This window comes from Talpa occidentalis, unplaced genomic scaffold (genome assembly GCF_014898055.3).
Source record: "Talpa occidentalis isolate TD23 unplaced genomic scaffold, MPIMG_talOcc4v2.1 talOcc4.2, whole genome shotgun sequence".
In the NCBI taxonomy this organism is placed as follows: domain Eukaryota; kingdom Metazoa; phylum Chordata; class Mammalia; order Eulipotyphla; family Talpidae; genus Talpa; species Talpa occidentalis.
In genome coordinates this window covers 113,539,752-113,561,481 of record NW_023602073.1, presented here as the reverse complement: position 1 = coordinate 113,561,481, position 21,730 = coordinate 113,539,752, and the positions used below count along the sequence as shown (strand labels likewise).

At 36.8% G+C, this 21,730-nt stretch overlaps 1 long non-coding RNA gene across 3 annotated transcripts in view; it reads left to right on the top strand.

Annotated features, from left to right (window-relative positions):
• LOC119253419 (uncharacterized) overlaps positions 1–21,264 on the top strand; it is a 394,934-nt gene extending 373,670 nt beyond the window's left edge. For all 3 annotated transcript variants that reach the window (XR_008553317.1, XR_008553318.1, XR_008553319.1), the window contains 4 exons: positions 9,630–9,813; positions 10,507–10,617; positions 19,270–19,452; positions 20,985–21,264. This is a non-coding gene — a long non-coding RNA (uncharacterized LOC119253419). The remainder of the gene's footprint in view (positions 1–9,629; positions 9,814–10,506; positions 10,618–19,269; positions 19,453–20,984) is intronic.
• Positions 21,265–21,730: the final 466 nt, after the last annotated feature.

Here is a 21,730-nt window from a genome sequence, read left to right as displayed (position 1 = left end):
GTTAGGCTTCATTATTCCTCCAAAAGGATCTGAAACTGAAAAATTGCCCTTTCTCCCAAATCCTATGGGTAGAATGTTTCCTGAGCCAATAAACCCGGGATAAAGATTGTAGACTGTCCCACGTACTCTAAATTCTTATACCAGACTCCAGACTCTCCAGAGGGAACACAGCTTGGGTTGATGCCAGTCCCTCTCCCCAAAACCCTGCTGAGAAAGTGACCATTTGAAGGGTTATTGGAAGGCGATTCTCTGGGCACTCAACGTTCCATATGTGCATCAAGCCAGATTACTGAAAAATGCTCCTATCGGGACCATGTTTTTTTGACCCCATTCAGAATTATTTTTCCTCAAGTTCTAATGGCACATCGTTGGTTTTTTATCAAAAAATACCACAAAACTACCCACCTTTTCTGTTTCTAGACATTATCTACCACTAGTGCCAGAATACACACTGTGTAAACTTACCTGAGACCTGTTTCAGATTTTGCACTAGGAATTATGTGTTTTGCTTTTAGATGGGATGAATTGTTTCTCCCTTTCTAATAAAAATATATGTGGGGGCCTCCCTGGTGGTGCAGCGGTTGAGCGCTGGGTTGCGAAGCTGCCCGCAGCCTCAGCGGCACTGGTTCTATCCCTGGCTGCTCCCCGGCCACCGGAGGAGGGTCCCACATGGTGCGCAGACCTCTCCTGCCACCCGCTGCTCCCCTCAGCAGTGTACTTCGGTCCTTCTGCCTGCTCTGTTCTCCGCTCTGGCTCTGGTGAATTCTCTCACCCTCCCGTGCTTCTGACTGTACCCAGTGCATGTATAAACAAAACAAACAAACAAATAAATAAATAAACATGCCTCTATAAAAAAAAAATTTAAAAATATATGTGGAAGATGAAAATGAGATGGGGTCACTCTAGGAGTAGACAAGGTATCTTTCTACTGACATTTCCACAGAGTTGTCAGTTCCAGAGCTGATCAAACTTAGTGAAACCAATTCACTCTGATCAAACTCCTATAAGTCTGATTCCTCATCTGGAATGCCCATGTCTTCCACTTCAGGTCTGTTCTTCCTGAAATCTTTAAGTTTGTTTAGGAAACATAAGAAGCAGAATCAGGAGAGATAAATAATTATAAGAGAAAGTCCTTAAAGGTCTTAGGATTAGTTCATTGTCTTGGTTAAAAAAAATTCATTTCTCTTTTTTATTCAAGACCAATTTTTTATGTCTTTCTAGAACAGTGCCATATAAAACTGTGACAAGTTCTGTGACTTTGGCTTTCTTTGAACTTGACATAGGAGGAACCTCCCCTTTCTTGTCATATAGTTATTTTCCAAGGTGAATAAAATGTAATTTTTTAGTATTCCTCTTAATATGCACAATAAAATCATAGTTAAATTTCAGTTAATCTTAACTTGAGTTTTACATATTCTTATGTCTTATGTGCAGGTATATTTAGGTGTTTGTGTGTATCTGTGCATATATACAATTATATGTACACATACACATATTATTATATATACTTATGTAAATATATACATATACATACTGATTGTTATGAATTTTAGCAACTTCATATTCAAAGAGTAAACTTTTTTCAAAACTAGAGTATTAAAAAATGTGAATCAATATTTTCTTCATTACAACAAAAAAGATTATACAACTATAACTCTTGTTGCTTCCACTACCAAAAAGGAAACCAAAAATACCCTATAAGGAATTCAGTTTAGGTTGTGAAAGTACCTAAGCTCTTAGGACTTCTATATTTGTGAGATTTATCCCAATTTGGCCTTCAATAGCTACTCTTAGTTAAATTTCTAAAACTACAATCTCATTTTTACTTTCAACGTTTTTTTTAAAGTCATTTCAAATCCCCTGTGAACAGAGATGAGGCAAAGTAACTAACAGACAAACAAGCAAACGAACCAGCCATTTTCCCAGCCCCTTTGTTTAGTACGTGAGAGTTTTCCATATGCTATTGCGTAAAATCAGAAATGTTCACTTCAACACTTTTCCACTGGTGAAATGAGAGATACCACAAGCTTCTTAGTAAAATATAATTTACACATAAATTATTAGAAGTCAAGTTCTGCTCGTTAGAATGGTCAGTAAATGGAGTAGTCTAGTAAATAAGTATTTTGAGAGATACATTTGATTTTAGGCATAAATCCTACCTATACATATACATAAATAAGGGATATGTATGTATAATTTATGTCTATGTTTATATGTAACATAAGAAGATCCTATGCTGAACTCTGCATTTACTCTAGATAATCAAGTATCATTGGTGAGAGCTGCAGCGGAACAAATCCTCTGTACTTCTACATTCTGGTTTCAATTCTAGATAATCAGAAGTTTAAAATATTAAACACAGATGCATATGATACACTGTAAGCAAATAAAGCAGTTATTGTGTGTATACATAGATATAAATTCTTACGTTGTCTGTTTTCTTGTCAATTAAACATGAAACAGGGTCGTTTGCTTATGACACATGCATATAAATGTCAAGGACTCTTACTATTGCTGTTTCCCTCAGAGTTTCACCTTTCTGACTATTTCTAGAAGCTACTTGAAGAAGAGGCATCACCTCCTTTCCAAATTATGAATCTATGAAAGAGAAAGGACTGCGAAACTAATACTGTTAATAGGAACATCGCCACACATTTGATCTTATTTCTCCACTCTGTCAAGACTGTGGGAAGAAATATCTTTCCAATAGTGAAGGACAAAGCCAGTTTTGTGGGGAGTTGCCATTCTCTACTCTGCGTAAAGTATTCTTTTGGGGAGAAGACTAATCAAGATACAAGGAGTAGGTGATACATGGAGTAGGTGAATAAATGTGTCATTAATTATATCTTTCAATGCAGTTCAGTTTTAGAAATAGTTTTATGGATGTCATAAATAAATTACTGAAATAAATTACATTGAAGATGCAAAGGACTTAGAATAATATAGGTGTGATCAACCATTTGAAAAAGGAATGGATCCAATTAGAAACAAATGATAAATCATCCAGTGTCAGGGCCTCCATGGTGGCACAAGGGGTTGAGTTACAGCGCTATGAAGCTATCCGCAGCCAGTGCAGAATCAGTTCAATCCCCAGCCAGGAAGGAGACCCACATGGCATAGCAGACCTCTCCTGTCTTGCCCACAGCTCCCCTCAGCATTGTATTTCAGTCAATCTGCCTGTTCTGCTCCCCACTCTGTCTCTAGTGAATCCTCTCATCCCCAATCTCTGGCTTTTTTGATTCTTCAAAAAAAAATCATCCAGAGCGTGCATCTTGATGTGCAATTTGAAGTCTATTCACCGCTAGGACCAGTAAACTCTGGTTCAGCATGTATGGGTGATAAATGACCCAGTTTTCCAAGAAATTTAATTCATAATTTGACAACTTGGATTAATATAATAGTAATATCAAGAAAGAATATTACATTTGTTTATTTTCTCATAGTCAGAACTAATGTGTCAATTTCAAGGATTTCTAGGCTGATAACTTTCCTTAGAATTCATATTCCTTTTTATTTTCCCCAGTGACAGAACACATACTTTTACCATTTAACCACTAAGGGAAGGCTTCTGGGGGAAAGTGACAGAATGGTGAGAATGCTGGTAAGAATTATATGTGGACAACATGCCAGAGTTGTCCACACATCTCTAAAATCAGATAGATGTAGGTTCATATTCCAACTTTGCCACTTACAAAATGTATGGTTTTGACAAGGCTTTTTTTTTTTAAATGCTATATACCTATAAGCTTTAGACTTCTTAAACAGTGTGAGTCAGAATTATGTCTTTCTCTTGAGTCATTGACCAGTTACTCCAAACTAACTTAGAGTGTAGGAAATTATTTGGATGACTGAGAGGGCATGGATTAGTTCAGGTACACACAATCCTTCCCAGCTTCCTGAGACAGTTGTATATTACTTTATATGTCCATAATGACATAACTAATAATTAATATTAATTAAAAAGTTGGGGGAAATTTGGGGGGAAGAATACCTTGAAGAGAGATCTGGTGGGTTCCCCCAAACTGATAGTTTGTGAACATCACATTCATGAAGATGCAAGAGTTCAGAGAGCACCCAGACTCACCCCCATGTTGACCTAGGTTTAGATTATGACAAAAAAACATATTTTTAAATAAGGATAATTTTCTTTCAGTTGATAAAATCAATATGCTTAAAGTACTGTATTAGAACACATGGATGATAAGGAGTGTGTAAAGCTAAATCCTTTTCCTCAAGGAACTTACACTTAACTGGTGGATGAAAAAGGTCCCAAATATCTTTAATTCTACATAAAATGGGGGTGAATATTAGTGATTGGTTATAAGTTCAATGGGGAGAATGACCTCTTAAGTTACTCTTAAAAATATGCAGGAACTTGAAGATATACATAGCATTTGAATTAAGTCTTGAAGAATGATAAAATTTGGAGACAGGTATGGAAGAGAGAAAAATGGTAAGCGTATTCTCAGATGAAGGGAGCAATATAAACAAAGACACAGAGGTAAGGAGATGTGGGGTGTGATGAAGAAATGATGAGTTTAGATTTCTTGAATGGGAGAATTATAATATGGGCCTGAGAGAGAAAACTAGAAAAGTAGATTGTTTTAAGAAAATGGAAAGACTTAGATGTTAGCTTAATGAGTTTGTTCTTTAATTTTGTAAGAAATAGCCTGCATTAGGGAAGCATTATAGGTTCTTGAACTGGAAAATAATGACCAGTGCTATTGTAGTAGTTATAATTTGGGGGTGTATGGCAGCATTCCTCAATCTTTTCTTGGGGCCTTTTTGGTCACATCTGCCTGATTGTTCCCATATACAGGCTTTCCATATAGTCATGGTCATTGAAAGGTGGTTTATTACATCTTGTTTCCTTCATTGGCTGTGTGATATTTTTTTGTCTTAAGTCTTCTTAAACTTCCTTTGGTGTGTTGCATCTTGAGTAGCTATGGAGACCAAATAACATCATTAAGTACTTGGTGAGTATTTATCATAGTAGTAACATTGCAGAAAGGTGACTTTCCTAGTTTTGAACCCAGTGAAAAGCTGTACTATGGTTGAATGTGATTTTTTTTTAAAGAAGTTACTATCATCACAAAAAAAATCACAAATAATAGATTACAAGCATATTTAAATCATTCTTACCAAAGAGAATAAACATTTATTGCCAACTGTTAAAAGACAGATTTGATGACTGATGGAAAAATCACACTGCTTTGTCAGTTCATATAAATAATAATTCATCAAAGAAACATGTGTTGATGAGTGCAGCCTGGGTTGAATTTCAACCACAATACATTCTTGGGAAACAGCTGAAGTACCGGAGCCCCATTAAAAAATCTCCAGCACATTGTCTGAGCATATAAACAATTCTTCCCAGGTCATATCCTTAATCTTATCAAAAACAGCGAGAATATTCATGCTCAGGTATGAGTAGAGGCTGCCTGTATCTGTCAGAGAAGAGCACATCTGGGTGCCCCTGAAAGTCTGATTGGTACTTAAGAAATATGATTTGAGTTCATTTTTGCAATAGATGCTCAACAAAGTAGTTTGGGATCAGATGAGTGTTTACCAAACACTAAGAAAAATAGCATGGGTTGACTGATCAACTTTCTCTGATAATTATTGTTCAGTGAGAAAGAATAGGATGTGATATTTTCTCTGGTAAACATCTCACCCTTGGGCCACCATAACCCAAAGACTCTCTGTACTGTTGATGAACTGACAAGATTTGACAAGTTGGTGTGTGAATCTGGTGACCAGGTGTCTTGGTGTGGGTGAGACAGGAGCTAACAGATTTGACATGTGGGAATATTATTCCCAGATGCTTCCCAAAGGGAAAGAACAACTTTCTTTCAGTGACCTGTCTTTTCAAGATAAGTCTTGTGGCATATGCACTGCAGTTAGTTAGCTCTAGGAGAGGAAGCAATGCATCATGGGTGCCACTCTGCCAGAAAAAATAAGCATTTCTAATGGGTTCTGTCTGATTCCTTAGTAAAAACCAGTGGTCTGTATCTGGAGGTCATCCAAGGAAAATAAAAAAAGAAATCTTCAGATGTTGGAGAGATAAGGTAGAAGGTATACACTAAGGATGTATAGTGTTTATTTTAAAATGGAGAGAAACCTAACCAGATTAAGCCATGCCACAGATAGTTGTGGTTCTGCTGCAGAAGTCTGCATGGAAGAATATAAACAAAAATTGATATTTTTTATGCCAATGCTAGTATCCACAGCCTCATAGACTGTCAAGTCTCTAAAGCTATCATCATGGCTATAAGAAGCACATATCAGTCTGACAATATTTTTACATGTACATTTAAGAAACTTTGGTACTCAATGTAAGTTGCAAGAAGTCTTTCTTAGTTTGTTAGTTCAATAGATTTTTCATTGTTCTTCACATTTTCAAATTCTAGAATGCAATATTTGTTTTCTTAATTGAGTTTGTGTTTCTACTGTAGATTATACATTCTGCAAATGAAATACAAAATACATAACTGTACTAGCAATATATGATACCATGTTTGTAATGGAACAATTTAGGAAAAGGACCACAGATACTGGACAGTATGGGTTAGTATGATTTCGGAGGAATCATATGAGCCCATGTTGTGGCTCTATAGTCCTTTGTTCTGTACCCAACATCTAATAGTCTTATGACATATTTTTAGTTTATTCCTTCAATGTGTTATTATTTTTTAGTATTATTATTTTTAATAGTATTTATTATTATTTTTTTAGTAAAGATTTTTATTTTTTATTTATACAAGAGCTGGGGTACAGTCCAGATGTGTGGGAGGGTGAGAGGATTCACCAGAGACAGAATGGGGAACAGAACAGGCAGACTGATGAAATATACTGCTGAGGGGAGCAGCAGGCGAGACAGGAGAGGTCTGCTCACCATGTCAGTTGCTCCGAGGCTGATGGGGATCGAACTGGCACTGCAGAGGCTGCGGACAGCTTCATAGAGCTGTGCTCAACTGCCTGCACCACCAGGGAGGCCCCAAATGAAATTATTTTTGATTATCTGCCAGAAATTAAACAGATTGATATGTTTTCTATTTCTCATTATTGCCTTTCAGCCTTCCATCTTGTACTATGCCAAAGCAGAGGGAAAAAGTAATTCTATTCTATGAAAAATATTTTCTGTTGCAGATTCTGGGAAAGGTAATCTGGGGCAATTCTGATAATATTTCAAATACTCCAGACTCAATAATTTCAGGTTACATAAACCTGCCCATTTATTAAACTTAAAAAGAGAACTTAGAAAAGAATGTTTTAACTCCTGAGACTTAAAAACCTATAATCAATTGAACCCAAACAGTACTACTTTTGTATGGTGCTATATTAAAATTTTTGTTGGTTTATTAAAAAGATCAGGAAAGCATTTATAATTTTAGGAATGAAATATCATGAGCTAATGTCTTACAATGCTTCTTTAATATTAATTTTATATTATATTTAAAATTATTTCTCCTTATTTAATTTTGCTTTGAAGCTTATGTTAGTTATCAGTTTATTGTCTTTCAGTTCCAAATCACCTTTCCCTGCCCTAGTTTGTGAAAATGAAACTGGACCCTATAAGCATTTTAATTTTGCCAGCTGGGATAATGTTATGATTTGCCAATAGAGAATACTAAAGGGACACTGCAAGGTGATGCTTTCCTTCTGATTCTGATCCTCCATTTATTGGTTCAGTGGAGAGTCCAGCACTTGCAACCACATTCTCAGGCCATAACTTCTTCAAGCAAAGCCTGCTTCCAGGAACTTCTTATAAGATGAGGGTGATATGTGTGGTAGTTTTGGTTGAACCCTCACACCATACACTTCTGAGGAAATATAAATCTCAATCTTGGGTAGGTTTCTCCTAAGTCTGGTGTCCCTTTATTATCTATTTTTCCTCAGTCTTGAAGAATTAGTTGCTTTTATGCATCTGCAAATTCTAAAATGCTTAAGAGTTCTCTTTTAATTAGTAACTGACCTCCTTTTGTAAATTAATGAGGCTTTATATTACTTTATTCATACTCAAAGTAGTGATGTGGTTACTATTTCCTGGTGAGACCCTGACTGATATAAATTTGCTTATACACGCTCTTAAACATATGCAAACCTAACCCACCTAAATAATTTTTAGATACCCCAAAGTGGGGCACCCTTGCTCCTGCAGTTAAATTTTTGAAATTCCTGTTAGGATTTCAGTCAATGCTTTACAAATATTAAGTGCTCCTATCAATCATGATGAATAGGATAAGGCCATCAAGTATGGTGTTATCTAGTATGAAGGATGGATATACAGACAAGGAACTTTTATTATCATAGTATGATAGAAACAGCAATCAAGAATGATGAGATATGTGGCGGCCCCTCCATGTGGGTGGGGCCAGCAGTGGGGATCAACTAGACTTCACAGAGTGGTTGTTGCTGAGCTGACTTTTCAAGGATGGAGAGACAGATGGTCCTCATAATTAGGGAGGAAAGAACAAGGCAGACAAAGGGGGCAACATTACGAAATGTAAAGAAGATAGGAAACAAACAAGGCAAGATTGAAGAATGTCCAGCAGTTCACCACTGTTGTAACTTAATGGATGTGTGTGTGTGTGTGTGTGTGTGTGTGTGTGTGTGTGTGATGGTAATGGCAGTAGAGAAGCAGCATTAAGAATAGTGCAAAGTGGTATTGGAGTGGTAGCCTGAACTCTCAATCAGAAAGGACTTTGTATATCAGGATAAGAAGTCTGTATCTTGCATGATGTACAACTATAAATCCAAAGAACTCAAAGGATATGTAAAGAAAAGTCAATCATTTTAATGCACCAACTATATTTAATTCTTTACTATATTAATGTGTTATTGAAGGATTCAAATAAATTCAATCCTTAACCTTGCTGTGGAGTTGAAAGAGGGACTATTGTAATATGTGAAATATTTAAGTAATAGGAAACATTAAATTGAATGGTAAAGACCAAAGCATGCAGGGAAGTTTGCAGACAGGAAAGGCTGGCATAATTACAAAGAGGGAAGGATTCCCATAGAGCACTAGAGTGTCTCTTTTTAGGAAAGACCACAAAGAACAACTTTAGAAAAGGGAAGCATGACTCCAGAATGTTTTAGGCATCAGGAGGAAACCTGCTGAGGTGATGAGACAGAGGGGCAAAAATATAGGAGAGAGCTTCTGACATGAAAAACCTATGACATTGTGCCTCTACTTACCCCTCCATGACCAAATCACCTGTCTTATTCCTTGGAGCTCAGAGAAGTTCTAAATTCTTTCTTAGTCCTGAGCTCAGTGAGCTGTTTCCAACTGGGAGTTCATTCTTTAGGGAACCATTAAAAATTTCTGATTAGTGGCTTGTTATTATAAAGACTTTTCTAATTCTGTTGTTATAAGATAGTGAATGCAAGGGAAAATCCTGAAGATCGAAACCAGAAGCTATTGAAATTTTCTTTTATATGTAAAATACATTTCAGGTGTTAAGAGACTACAAGTTTCAGTTGTTAGTTTGGGAGATAGAGAGCATTTGTGTTAAATTTACATTGATGCTATCTCCAAAAGAAACAAAGCCGTAGCACACCAAATGTCATAAATCAGAATGTCATGATGAAAAAAGCTTTGCTTCATATTTCCATTTCTCCCTTAGGATACGATTGACCTCCAACATAGGAATTCAGAAATCTCCCTGCCTCTTTCTTTGCCACTAAGAAAACAGACATTGGTTCCCCAAGCCCCTGATTAAGAAAAAGCTGGAAGAACATTCAGAAGACTTTTCAAGACCGTGAATGCCCTTGCCAAAGCCCAGTGGGAAAGTCTCTGGAGAAACAGAGGTCAGGGGAGTTTAAAAGTTTGATTATTTTTTAAAGTTTTTACTACCTTCCCAGTAAATATTGCCCTAATTCTTCATCCTTACTGGCAAATTGTCATTTAGCACCCAATAATTCTCATATTAAAGCTTAAAGAATTATTGTTTTCAGGGGTGCGTAGATTTAACTGTCGTGCTTTCTCCCACTTCGCAAAATATTTCAGGGGACAAAGTTCTTCTCATTTCTCCCCCAAAATATATTCTCCTTTTATTGTGAAACATAAAATCTTAACTATTGAGAATTGGATAAACAAGGAGAAAATAATGCCTCAGGAAAAAATGATTTCTTCATGGAGACAACCTTTCACCTCAGTTCTAGGATTCACTCCGTGAGGGACTCACTAATTCTCTAACCCTCAGAAAGTTATTTAACCTCTTTGTCTTGTCTTTTTAATTAGCAAATGTGGATAATAAAAATTTTTCCCACTCCTCGAATGACTGTTGTCAAGATGAAATAATAGATACTGAGAGTGATTATAAAATACATGGCGTTACAGAAACATTACGAAGTTTTTCTGTTATTCTAATTATAGCTACCCTCATGATCAAGAAATTTCCCCTGATGGTGGCTTGGGAAATATTTGCCCAGAGTAATGAGGTGGGGTGTCACAGCATGTACTGTGTACTGAATATTTTAATTTTCTTTGTGCATTTGCAGTGACATTGCCAGTGGAACAGTGATTTCCTACATTGCTGCATTCTCATCTTCCCTCGTTCATTCATTCAGCAAATAAAAATTGAATGGCTTCTAAACACCAGGACTTTTTAGGTACTGGAGATACTGCATAAAGAAAAGAGACAATGTACCTGTCCTTGTGTAGTTTATATTCTAATTAGAGAAACATAAAATAAACAAGTAAATAAACAGAACATAAGATGATGTTAAGTGCTATAGAGATTATAAAGAAGAAAAGGGGACTATTACACAGAGGGAGGTAAACTATGGCTAAGTAGCCAAATTATGCCCACTGCCTGGTTTGTAAACAAAGTTTTATTGTAACACAACAGCAACCATTCATTTACATTCATTTACATGCTGGAGATCATTTGGCCCACAAAGTGTAAAATATTTACTTTCTTGCCTTTTCCAAACAAAGGCAAGCTTTTGTGGATCATTTTAAAGACTTGGGCTTTTATCCTGTGTGAAATGGGATACCATTGATGGTTTCTGGAGAAACATATCTGTTTTGTGTTTTAAAAATATTATTCTGGTGATTCTGATGAGATTAGACTCTGGGTGCAAGAGTAGAAGCTCAGAGATCAGTAAGATAAAAATTGCAGTGATATAAAGGAGAGGATCACCCTAGAGTATGTCAAGGCAAAGAGGAAATTAACCCCTGGCCCTATGGGTTCTTCTCTGGTTGGTTAAGCAATCAAACTATCTTCAACTAGAGTAGTAGGAGAAAAAGAACAAAATTAATTACATGTGAATGGAGAATCTCCATAACTGTAATACCTGGAGTAAACGGGACAAACCAATGGTTTATGTTTTGAGATATGGACTGAAATAGGGGTTTGGGGCATTAAAAAGAGAAGAGAAGGTCTCACGTGACAAAAAACAGATTTCTGTAACTGGATGTTTGCCCTGCCATATAGATCAGTTTCTCCAATAGAAAGGTTATTTTGGGAGATAACCCTAAGTCTGGATCATGTCCCCAATCTTCATTCTTGTGGGTAGTGAAGTCTGCAGGGTGTCAGTTAACCTTAGCTTAAAGAAATCCATATACCACGGTAATATATCTTGTAAGGCCTATCCTGGACATCTTGGAAGATGCTTAGCTGAACAACTGGGTGTGACCTATCCTTTAGGTAGAAAGGATAAGAATGAGGTGATAAGAAGAAAGTTGTTTTCTGGATATATTTTTTTTACGGTAACACAGTAAAATATTTTATTTAACTTGAACAACTGGAAGAACGGAATCTCCATCCACTGAAATTTGATGCTATCAGAGGAGCAGGTTTGCGGATGGAAATGAAGAGTTTGGTTTGTGCATAGTGAACTTGAGCTATTGTGTCGTCACTGAAGTAGACTTCCCAGTGAGGTAATTGACTGTATGAGAGAGGTCTGGCTGGGGATAAAATCTTATAGTTATTGATGTATAGTTTAGGTTTAATGCCACAAAACAGAATAATACCACAAGACATCACTTTCCTCTGCTTTATGACTCCATTTCGTTTTGTCCACTAGTGTCCAGGTGGCCTCTACTCGCTGGAAATAAGGAGTTCTAGATTGTGGTGTATAGTACGATCTTTGTGTATTTTTTGATAACTACACATGCAATTATCCTTCTACTACTTTTTAGCGTGAATGAAGTGGGAGAATTTAGAAATTTAAAAACAATACATTGGCTTAGTTTGGGAAAGCAAATATTCTGCAGGATGTGGGTCTGCTTTGATAGGATAGGATAATTTGCTCCAGGCACACCTTTTTTGAGAATAGCCTAATAGAAGAGAGGTTACATTTAATCTACTATGTTCCAGGATTCTTTCTTTCTTTCTTTCTTTCTTTCTTTCTTTCTTTCTTTCTTTCTTTCTTTCTTTCTTTTCTTTCTTTCTTTCTTTCTTTCTTTCTTTCTTTCTTTCTTTCTTTCTCTTTCTTTCTTTCTTTCTTTCTTTCTTTCTTTCTTTCTTTCTTTCTTTCTTTCTTTCTTTCTTTCTTTCTTTCTTTCTTTCTTTCTTTCTTTCTTTCTTTCTTTCTTTCTTTCTTCTCTCTTTCTTTCTTTCTTTCTTTCTTTCTTCTTTTCTTTCTTCTTTCTTTCTTTCTTTCTTTCTTTCTTCTCTCTTTCTTTCTTTCTTCTCTCTTTCTCTCTTTCTCTCTTTCTCTCTTTCTCTCTTTCTCTCTTTCCCTCTTTCCTTCCTTCCTTCCTTCCTTCCTTCCTTCCTTCCTTCCTTCCTTCCTTCCTTCCCCCTCCCTCCTCCCTCCCTCCCTCCCTCCCTCCCTCCCTCCCTCCTTCCTTCCTTCCCTTCCTTCCTTCCTTCCTTCCTTCCTTCCTTCCTTCCTTCCTTCCTTCCTTCCTTCCTTCCTTCCTTCCTTCCTTTCTCTCTCTCTCTCTCTTTCTCTCTCTCTCTCTTTCTTTCTTTTTTACAAACTATAATTCATTCCACAGCTTCACTCTTGAATTTGCAAAATTGGTTTGGAGTTACTCCAATATTTCTATCATTTTAGTCTTCCAGATGGAAATTCAATGAAGACAGTGTCTGGCTCTAACTGTTTCGACATCTCTTGTATCAGAGAGAAATTGAAAATAAAATCCCAAATTAGTGCAAACACATTCCTGACTTTCAAAAGGGTTCAGTTCTAGGTCACGTCAAAATTAACATTCTGTTTAATCAGAACAGGTTAGTCCATCCCGCTAATTGCTGTTTTCTTTCCAAGGCTAAGTAAAATTAGGTAAGGCATTAACTCAAAGAATATCATACATGCAAATTTCCTGTTACTGTAATGATTATTTTTATTTAAAATAGGCATGTTTATAACCATAGGCTATGCAAGATTGGGGAACAGAGTGTAAATTGTTCAGCTCTCTAGATTAAAGTGCACAGATATTACACAGAGCTGAAACTAGAAAGAGAGCCAACCCACTGACCGAGTCATCAATCTGGCATCGCTCCCTATTCCCTGGAGCCAAGTTTCTCAACTGTGGCATTATTGACACTTTGGGCCAGATAATTCTTGCTTTGGGGGAGTTGTGCACTGTAGGATATTTAGCAGCATTTCTGGCCTCTACTCCTTAGCTACCACAAGCAAACCCTTCCTTCCTTAGTTGTGACAACCAAAAATGACTCCAGAGATTGCCAAACCACCAAGCTAGAGGGTAAGTTTTCTTTCTTTACCCTGGCATTGGAAATTCTTTATGGTTTACCTCCATACTTTTTCAAACTTTCTCTCCAAAAATCTGTCTTAAAATGCCTACTCCATTTATTATTCCATGAAAAGTTTGACTCATGTTGGAGTTGGTGCCTTTGAAAATACCCACTTACTCCCTTATGGAATTCCATCTCTTTTTAAAGCCAAATGCTATCAATGCTTATAAACCTAATGAAGACCTTCTTCATGTTTCATAAAATTTTAGCCACAATTCATAGAGATTAGATGGTACTTCTCAGGTCCTTATTTTGCGGTTAAGGACAATGAGATCACAGAGGTCACTGTTTACTAACAGCATTGGGGTTACTCAGAGGGGAGGCAGAAGAACCCTGGAGCTCTGCCTCTAAATCCGCTGTGCTTTCTATCCCTCTCACCTGCTTCCCAGATGTCTCTGCTCTGATCTTATGTAATCTCTTTTCTGAAACACTTAGAGATTTTGTTCGTATGATTCACTTTAGTAATCAGAGTCCTTTCGCAAAGTAACATAAACATGCTGTCATTTAATATGTATATGAGGTATGAGTTTACTTACAAAGACATACAGAAGGAGATATAATCAACCTCATAGATTTTTTTTTTTATAGTTCAGTAATAGAAATTATGTTTTCAAGGAGAATGTTTTCACTCAAAATATTATTAAAGAAAATTTCTTTAATTCTGTCCAGTAGAAATATGAGACACCTATGTAAATTTATAATAGACTTTATAACTACATTAGAAAATAAAAAGAAGCAGGTAAATTTATTTTTAACAAAATATTTATTTAGTCTATTATATCCAAAATATTATCATTTTAACCTGTAATCTTCATAAAAATTATTAATGAAGTATTTTGTATTAAGACTTCGAAATCTGGTGTATAATTATACTCACACACTGCAGCACCGAGTGTCTTCATTTCAATGTGTAACATGCTGGTGGTACCTGTCCGGTACAGGTCTTGTTGTATGTATTTCCTCATCTCATAGATACCATTGTATAGAAACTACTTGATCATCACACTAAGTTCAGCCTTCTCCCCAGACAGCTCCTCCTTGCAGCTCCCCATGCAAATACTGCAGGCTCCATCCAGCCACATGCTTCGGCACCATTTTGGTTCAGTCCCCATTTTGGGTTTCCTCACATGACCACAACTGATACATCTTCATGCACTGTCAGTGTTGACAGAAATGTTCTTAAATCTTTTTCTCTTCTGTAATCCCACAGTAACTTTCCCTTTCAGTTTCCAAATAGCTTTCCACTCCATTTCTCTATAGGTGGCCTCTCACCCTGTGGACCCTGCTCTATGCTTCTGTCTATGTGACACGAAAACAAAGATCTGACAATATCATTCCCCAGATGCCCCCAGAGATTTCAGGATTCAATCCCAATTCCCTGTCCAGGATACCATGAAGCAACTAAGCACCATGCAGTCTTCTCCTCCCACATCTGGACATTCTTTTTTTTTAAGTTCTTATGCATATAAGAACTGGGGTACAGACCAGAAGTGTGGAGGGGATGAGAGGGTTCACCAGCGACAGAGCAGGGAACAGAACAGGAGGATCTACTGAAATACACTGCTGAGGGGAGCAGCAGGTAGTGAGGAGAGGTCTGCTGCGCCATGTGGGTTTCTCCCTGGCTGGCCGGGGATAGAACTCGTGCTGCAGAGGCTGCGTATTGCTTCATAGTGTGGTGCTTAATGCCTTGCACCACCAGGGAGGCCCCAGATCTGGACAGTCTTTCCAGAGCCCAGATCTATCTTTGTTCTCTGAGGACACGGACACCATGGACTTATTTTTACTATGAGTTTGTCCTCAGTCCAGATACCCTTTACCTTCTTGCACTTTTCCTCTTTGTTAAGATCTTCTTTGACTTGTATAACTCAGGTGACCTTCAAGGTCCTTTTCACTCACTGCCCTCTCTGCAACTTGAATGGCTGCAACTGGCTTGCAGACATCTTGGCAGTGGAAGGTGCTGATGGCATCTAGTTGGTTATATTGATGAGAGTAAAAACAAAACCCATAGGTAAAATTGTCAACTACCAAGGATATTTACATTCTTGAAACACATTCCAGCAGTTAAAACTAAAATACACCCATGTAAGGTTTTCTTTAAATAGAAAATCTTAGTAAGATTTAAATAGCTGGTGCAATAAATATCAATGTGTAATATCATAACTTCATATTACTTCTAAGGGACTAAAGTAAGATTTTGATGAAATAGAACAGGGCCTAATATTCAAATAATAGTCATTTTTATATACTTGTTGCATAAATTTACATTTTTTCTTTAATAGTAATATCTATACATCAAATGTCATCTTCTTGTTTTATTCTGTAACTTAGCACAAATCAGGAACATATTAATAAAGGATGTTCTCAGTTTGACTGAATTCTCTTGACATGTTAGTAGATTCAAGATTCTTTTTTTCCCCATACATACCTGTACCTCAAACACAACATTCCTTTTGATCCAAATGCAAGGCCTAGTCTTTTAAAAAGATTCAGAAACAGTTGTCTTTTGATGTAAGGGCTCCTTCACTTACATAGTAATTCTTCATGATGTGGCACCAATTCTAGGTAACTCTAGTTACCTGCTTTTGTCTGGAGGACAAAGATACAGGAAAAACACATTAAGACACAATCTGAGTGAAGTTACTTAATTCAAGGACTTTTTATTTATGAGGCCCCAAGGGGTACTATTTAGTTCCTTGGTTAATTTGCTTTTTCTCTAGACATTGTCAAGATCAAAAAGGATGAAGAAGCGCTCAGGAAGCTGGTGCTAACATTATTGAGTTCATATGTTGTCTTGGGCATCATGTCAAGTTGTTTATTTTGATTTATAAAAATTTTATGAGTTAGGTATTATTTTTACTCCCAACCCTCAATTGGAAAGATGAAGATATTGAGGCTTGGATAGGAGAAAGTCATGTCTAAGGTACCAGAGCTAACACATCTTGGTGCTAGGATTCGGTTCATTTTCCTGACTGTTGCAGCAGACCCTGCACCCTGGTAAGATTGAGTCTTACATAATGGAAGAAACTATTTGCTGTTTACTAAAAGTTAACTTAAGGACCCTTAAGCAGACTCATCCAGTGTTTAATGGACCTGACTTATATCAGCTTACAAGAAATAATTATTAAATTTTCAAGGGTTGCTTGTTATTAACATATATTTAACAACTATTAACTTAATTTAAATGCCATAAACTTAAAGTTTAATAAATTATATTCAGAATAAAGGCAATAAAAACTCAAAGTTCATCACATTTTATTTATTCTTCTAGTTATAAACAATTTGCACACTTCAATTCTTTTGTGCTTTCAATTTGTATGAATTCGCGAACATTTAATACTTATTTAGCATTCACTGTGTGCCAGATATCCACCATTCTCATCTCTTTTGCATCTCTTGCAATAGCTATAAGGTTGATATCATTGCACCCATTTTGTAAATAAAAAAGTTGAGGAAAGTAACTATCCTAAAATCACACAGCTGGTAAGAAGTGGAGCACAAATTTATTTTTTTCCCTTTAAAAAAATTTTTTTTTAATTTTAAAAAATTATTTTTTACATCATTTTTCATTTTTAAACAATATTTGCTTCTCCCCTCCCCCAGGTGTAGTCCCCACAGAATTTCCTTCACCACACCCATAAACCATCACCTCAGTCCCCTGTGCTCCTCCCTCTGATCCCTCTCCTTCCTCCTGTCCTACAGGATGTCTCTGGGTTAGAATTGTCTGTTTTTGTTTTATTGTTTTGTATTGTTATTGTTTTTTTTTTTTTTACACTGATGTCTTAATTTGGTTCCCCTATATTCCTGCTATAAGTGGGATCATCTGATATTTTTCTTTTTCCTTCTGACTTATTTCACTGAGCATAATTCCTTCTAGATCCATCCATGAATTTAATCCTGTTTTGTAAATCTACATTTTACAACATCAGAGCTGCAGTGATGTATTGAGGATATAACCCATGATAGAGTTATAATCAAGGAAAAACATTTTATTAAAGTCCTGTTCTTTGTTTTACTACTACTATTTTCTTTTGAATGAATAATCAGTGCATTCATTTGAATGCAGCATGGTAGCCTGTAATACAGAACAGAAACATGAAGGTTAGAATAGATGATGAGTTTAGGGAAAAATGGACAAAAGAAGTGGCTATTCCTAACTCTCTGTCTCACACAAGGATAGTATTTGCACTACAAGGTGGAAAACGCTTTCTGACCATTTTGAGCACATAGTGTTTCAAACAATAGCTTTAAGGAGAAAAGCAGTTGAAGGACCTATTCTTGAATTGATTATGTTATGAGATGCCCCACATGATACTCTGTAATATAGAGAATCAAGGTTTCTTTCAAAGAGGAAATTTTAGAGTGACTTAATAGAGAACCTTTGTTTTCAACATTTTCTACAAGTAATTGTACAGGTCAGTAGCACAAACCCCAGTGTCTCAGTGGCTTTACACAACAGCACTGAGTGAGCACGCTGTGCTTCCTGCTCACACCATCACCTGAAGCAAGGCAGGTGTGGGTGACTCAGGGGTTCTCCAGCAAGGTCTCAGGGAGCCAGTTACTTCAATTTGCAATTTGCTTCAATTTGCAATTTGCCTCTGTCTCAGTCCTTCAGTGGAGAATTTGCATCTTTCTTAGCTGCCTGAAGCAGGGTTTCTATTCATACTCTTATCAGTGAGCCCTCAGGTCCATGACCTCACTGAACCACATAGGACATCCCAGACTGTGGGGGAGCACCTTGGTATGTGGTGCCAGGGACAGTCTCCTCCATGTTGCCCATAGTCCTCAAAAGCTTGCTTTTATTCCACCCACTTCTACTATGCTGTCTAGTCAAAGTAGAATTATGTCTGCCAAACACACTAAGAAATGCAGCATGAGTCATAAAGAATATATCGGTTCTTTTTCCTAATAACAAGATTTAGATAATACAATGTGAAGTCATGTTGACAGAGAAGAGTTGTATAGCTGTTGAGTTACATTACTAGCAGATTATATTCTGACAAAAAGGCTATCAGAGATCTCATTATATTTGCCCCTTAGCATTTAAAAGCAGGAACGCTAGGGGAACAGTGGAAACTTTTATCATGGTATTTTTATATTTTAGCCAAAAAGCCAGTAAGTTGCTAAAGCTGGACTTCCTTCTTTGTGTATTTTATGAAAATGTCTTCTTTATAATGTTAAAAATATTTTGACATAGCAAATTGTCTCTCACATTTGAGAGACACATGCATTGCTGTGCTCTTAGGAGCTTTCAAGATTTAGTGTAAATTTTGCCCTACAGTGTGCAGTCTTCAACAATTACTCCCTCAGAATAGCTAAGTAATCATGAAGTATTCATGTGAGGTTTATGTGATGTACTTCTAGTTTCTGCCTATAATCGCTACCCAGTTAAAGAATAAGGAATTGTTAGCTGCAAATTAAGGGGTTTTGTGGGGAACAAGGCCCTCCAAGCTCAAACTGGGAAAGTTCCCAGCAAAGTGCAAGGACTTTGTCCCCCTGAGCGCTACTCCACGAAATACAGATTTGGATATTTCTAACTGACTTTGTATGTTTGCCTTAGGCTATTCTCGCTGTCCTGGATATGGGAAAGAGACACTTTGCTGATGTAGTATGCTAATCACACACACGGGAAGAAAATGAAAAAAAAATCATAGAAATGAATTCATGATCAATGTGTTGGAGCAATGGAGTTCTCATTTCAAGAGAGAAGATTCACTATGATCTCGATGAAGGAATTATCCAGGTTTCACTATCCAATCTTAATACCTAAATAGTTTCTCTCTTCATTTTGTTACAGGGGCACCCAGAACCCCCAAACCTGCCTGGTCTAAATAGGTTCTGCCATCTACCGCATCAAGACAAAACATAAAAACCTTTAATGGAAAGGAACTTTAATAAAATTAGCACGCAATAGAGAAAAGACAAAGAATATAGTTTCTAAATCAAGCACCCGAAGTTACCCATTCACTTCTGGGGAAAAGTCCATCCAAATAGGATTGGTCCCAAAGCAAGACCCTAAAGGAAGGCCCTAAAGCCACAAGTCTAAATCACCTTCTAGCAGGGACCCATGGAAAAGGGTGAGAAACAATAAGACAAGTCTGGGATAAAAGAGCAAAATCAAAATCAAGATAAAATCTGCCATTGTTAACCTCCCCACGGGGTCTCTCACCCACATCTGTTCCAACCAGTCCAGGACAAAGAAGCAAGTGCAGTTTCTTCACGTATCTCTCTGCTCCATGTGACTCCTCCAGGTCTTCTTGTTGCTCTCCATCCTGCCTTCTTCTCCAGTTTCCTATCCAGCTTCTTCTCCCTGCTCAGCTCCACTGTCACCCTCCTTTGGATGGGGCAGAGAACCTGCAGCCTCCCCCTTTTCCTGGGCACCACCCTGTTATAATTTTAAATTAAGATAATGGAAGGAATTATTTATCCCCTCTTATTCAGATTTGTTTTTCAAATTAGTACTTATTTTTTTTCATAACAAAAAAGAAAAACAACAGAGATAAATTTTTGATCTAGTAACCAAAGCCTACATCATTGAAGACAGAAATTTCTCTTCCATCTTTAATAGTAGCTGACATATTTCAATTTCCTTTTTCAGTGGCCTCAGCAGATGAAATGAAGTAGGGAGACTGCTGGTATGACATTTAAAAATTATGACTTCAGCAAATTTGCTTAAGAAAAACAGGCTTTACTTTAAAAATGGCCTCTTTTCCCCCTTGTTTTAGTGAAAACTTGCATTACACTAAGATAGCCTATTCCTTAAATGGAACATCAACTTTTGTTGTTTTATCTGCCTTTCCTGGCACTGCTCTATAGAAATTAACTGACATATTACTTTCCCCCTGCAAACATGTGACTGCAAGTTATAAAGAGAAAATAAAATGCCTTATGAAGCCATGAGAAAATCTAGTTCACCTCTAATGAACTGAGGAAAGAAAAGTTAGATTTTATTGAGTGGCTTGTGGTCTCTTAGGTATAGTTAAATCAGACTGAAAATAAAGTCAGCATAGGAAAAAATAGAGTTGAGGCAGATGGAAATAGAGAGAATATAAAACCGGGGGCAGTCTGTGGGGAAGAGTAAGACATGGAGTCCTGATGACCTCATTTGTGACCCCTAGATCTGGTTATGTCTAACCTGCCCTGGAACTCTTTAGAGAATGTGAACCCATATTTCTCTGTTGTTCTTAACCCAGTTTGCTTTTTGACAAAAGATTTCTGACAGACCAACCCTCTCAGGAAAGGTTGCATTTTAATTGCTTACATTTGCCTTCCCAGGACTGAGAACTCTGAAGTGACACCATCTTAAACTTGTTCCATTGCAATGCAAACTCTTTATTCATGTACTTTGGCAACAAATACACATTTCTTGAGAACTTAGAAGAGATAAGAATGAAGGTAGTAAGGATAAAGGACGGTGTCTGCGGTAAGTCTACAGCCAAATCTGCAATGTTAATCCATTTTTCTGACCCACTCTTCAGTCCCCTTACACATAAGAAGACTGTTTTAAGGATTAAATAGAGTTCCATGTAACGCATGTGAACAAAAATATTGAGAATAACAAGGACTTTATAATTTTAGCTATCTTTAAAATTATATTATATTTAGTGATACTATTTTTTAAATGGACTTATTTTGATATGAAACTGGGCAATGATCAATGATATAAGCAGAAAAAGATAGGAGTTACATAAGGTTACAACAAGGAGCTGCCAGGGTGGGTAGCATAGCAAATACATGTGATTCATAGAGCACATTAATATTTAAAATACATTAAAAATATTCAGGATAATTTTTTTACAAAGCAGCATTTTCCAAAATGTATTCATGTGTGAGCTATATAAAATGGTAAATTAAAAATGATAAAACAGGCAACACATGCTGCTCATATGACCTTATTTCCCTCTTATTTACATGAAAGGGAGCACATGATATATATTGTTGTACAACTTCATTTGTCACTCAATATGATAGGAGGGGGCCTTGATTTGTGTTTTACAGTTGCATTGTATTTAGTTGATTGG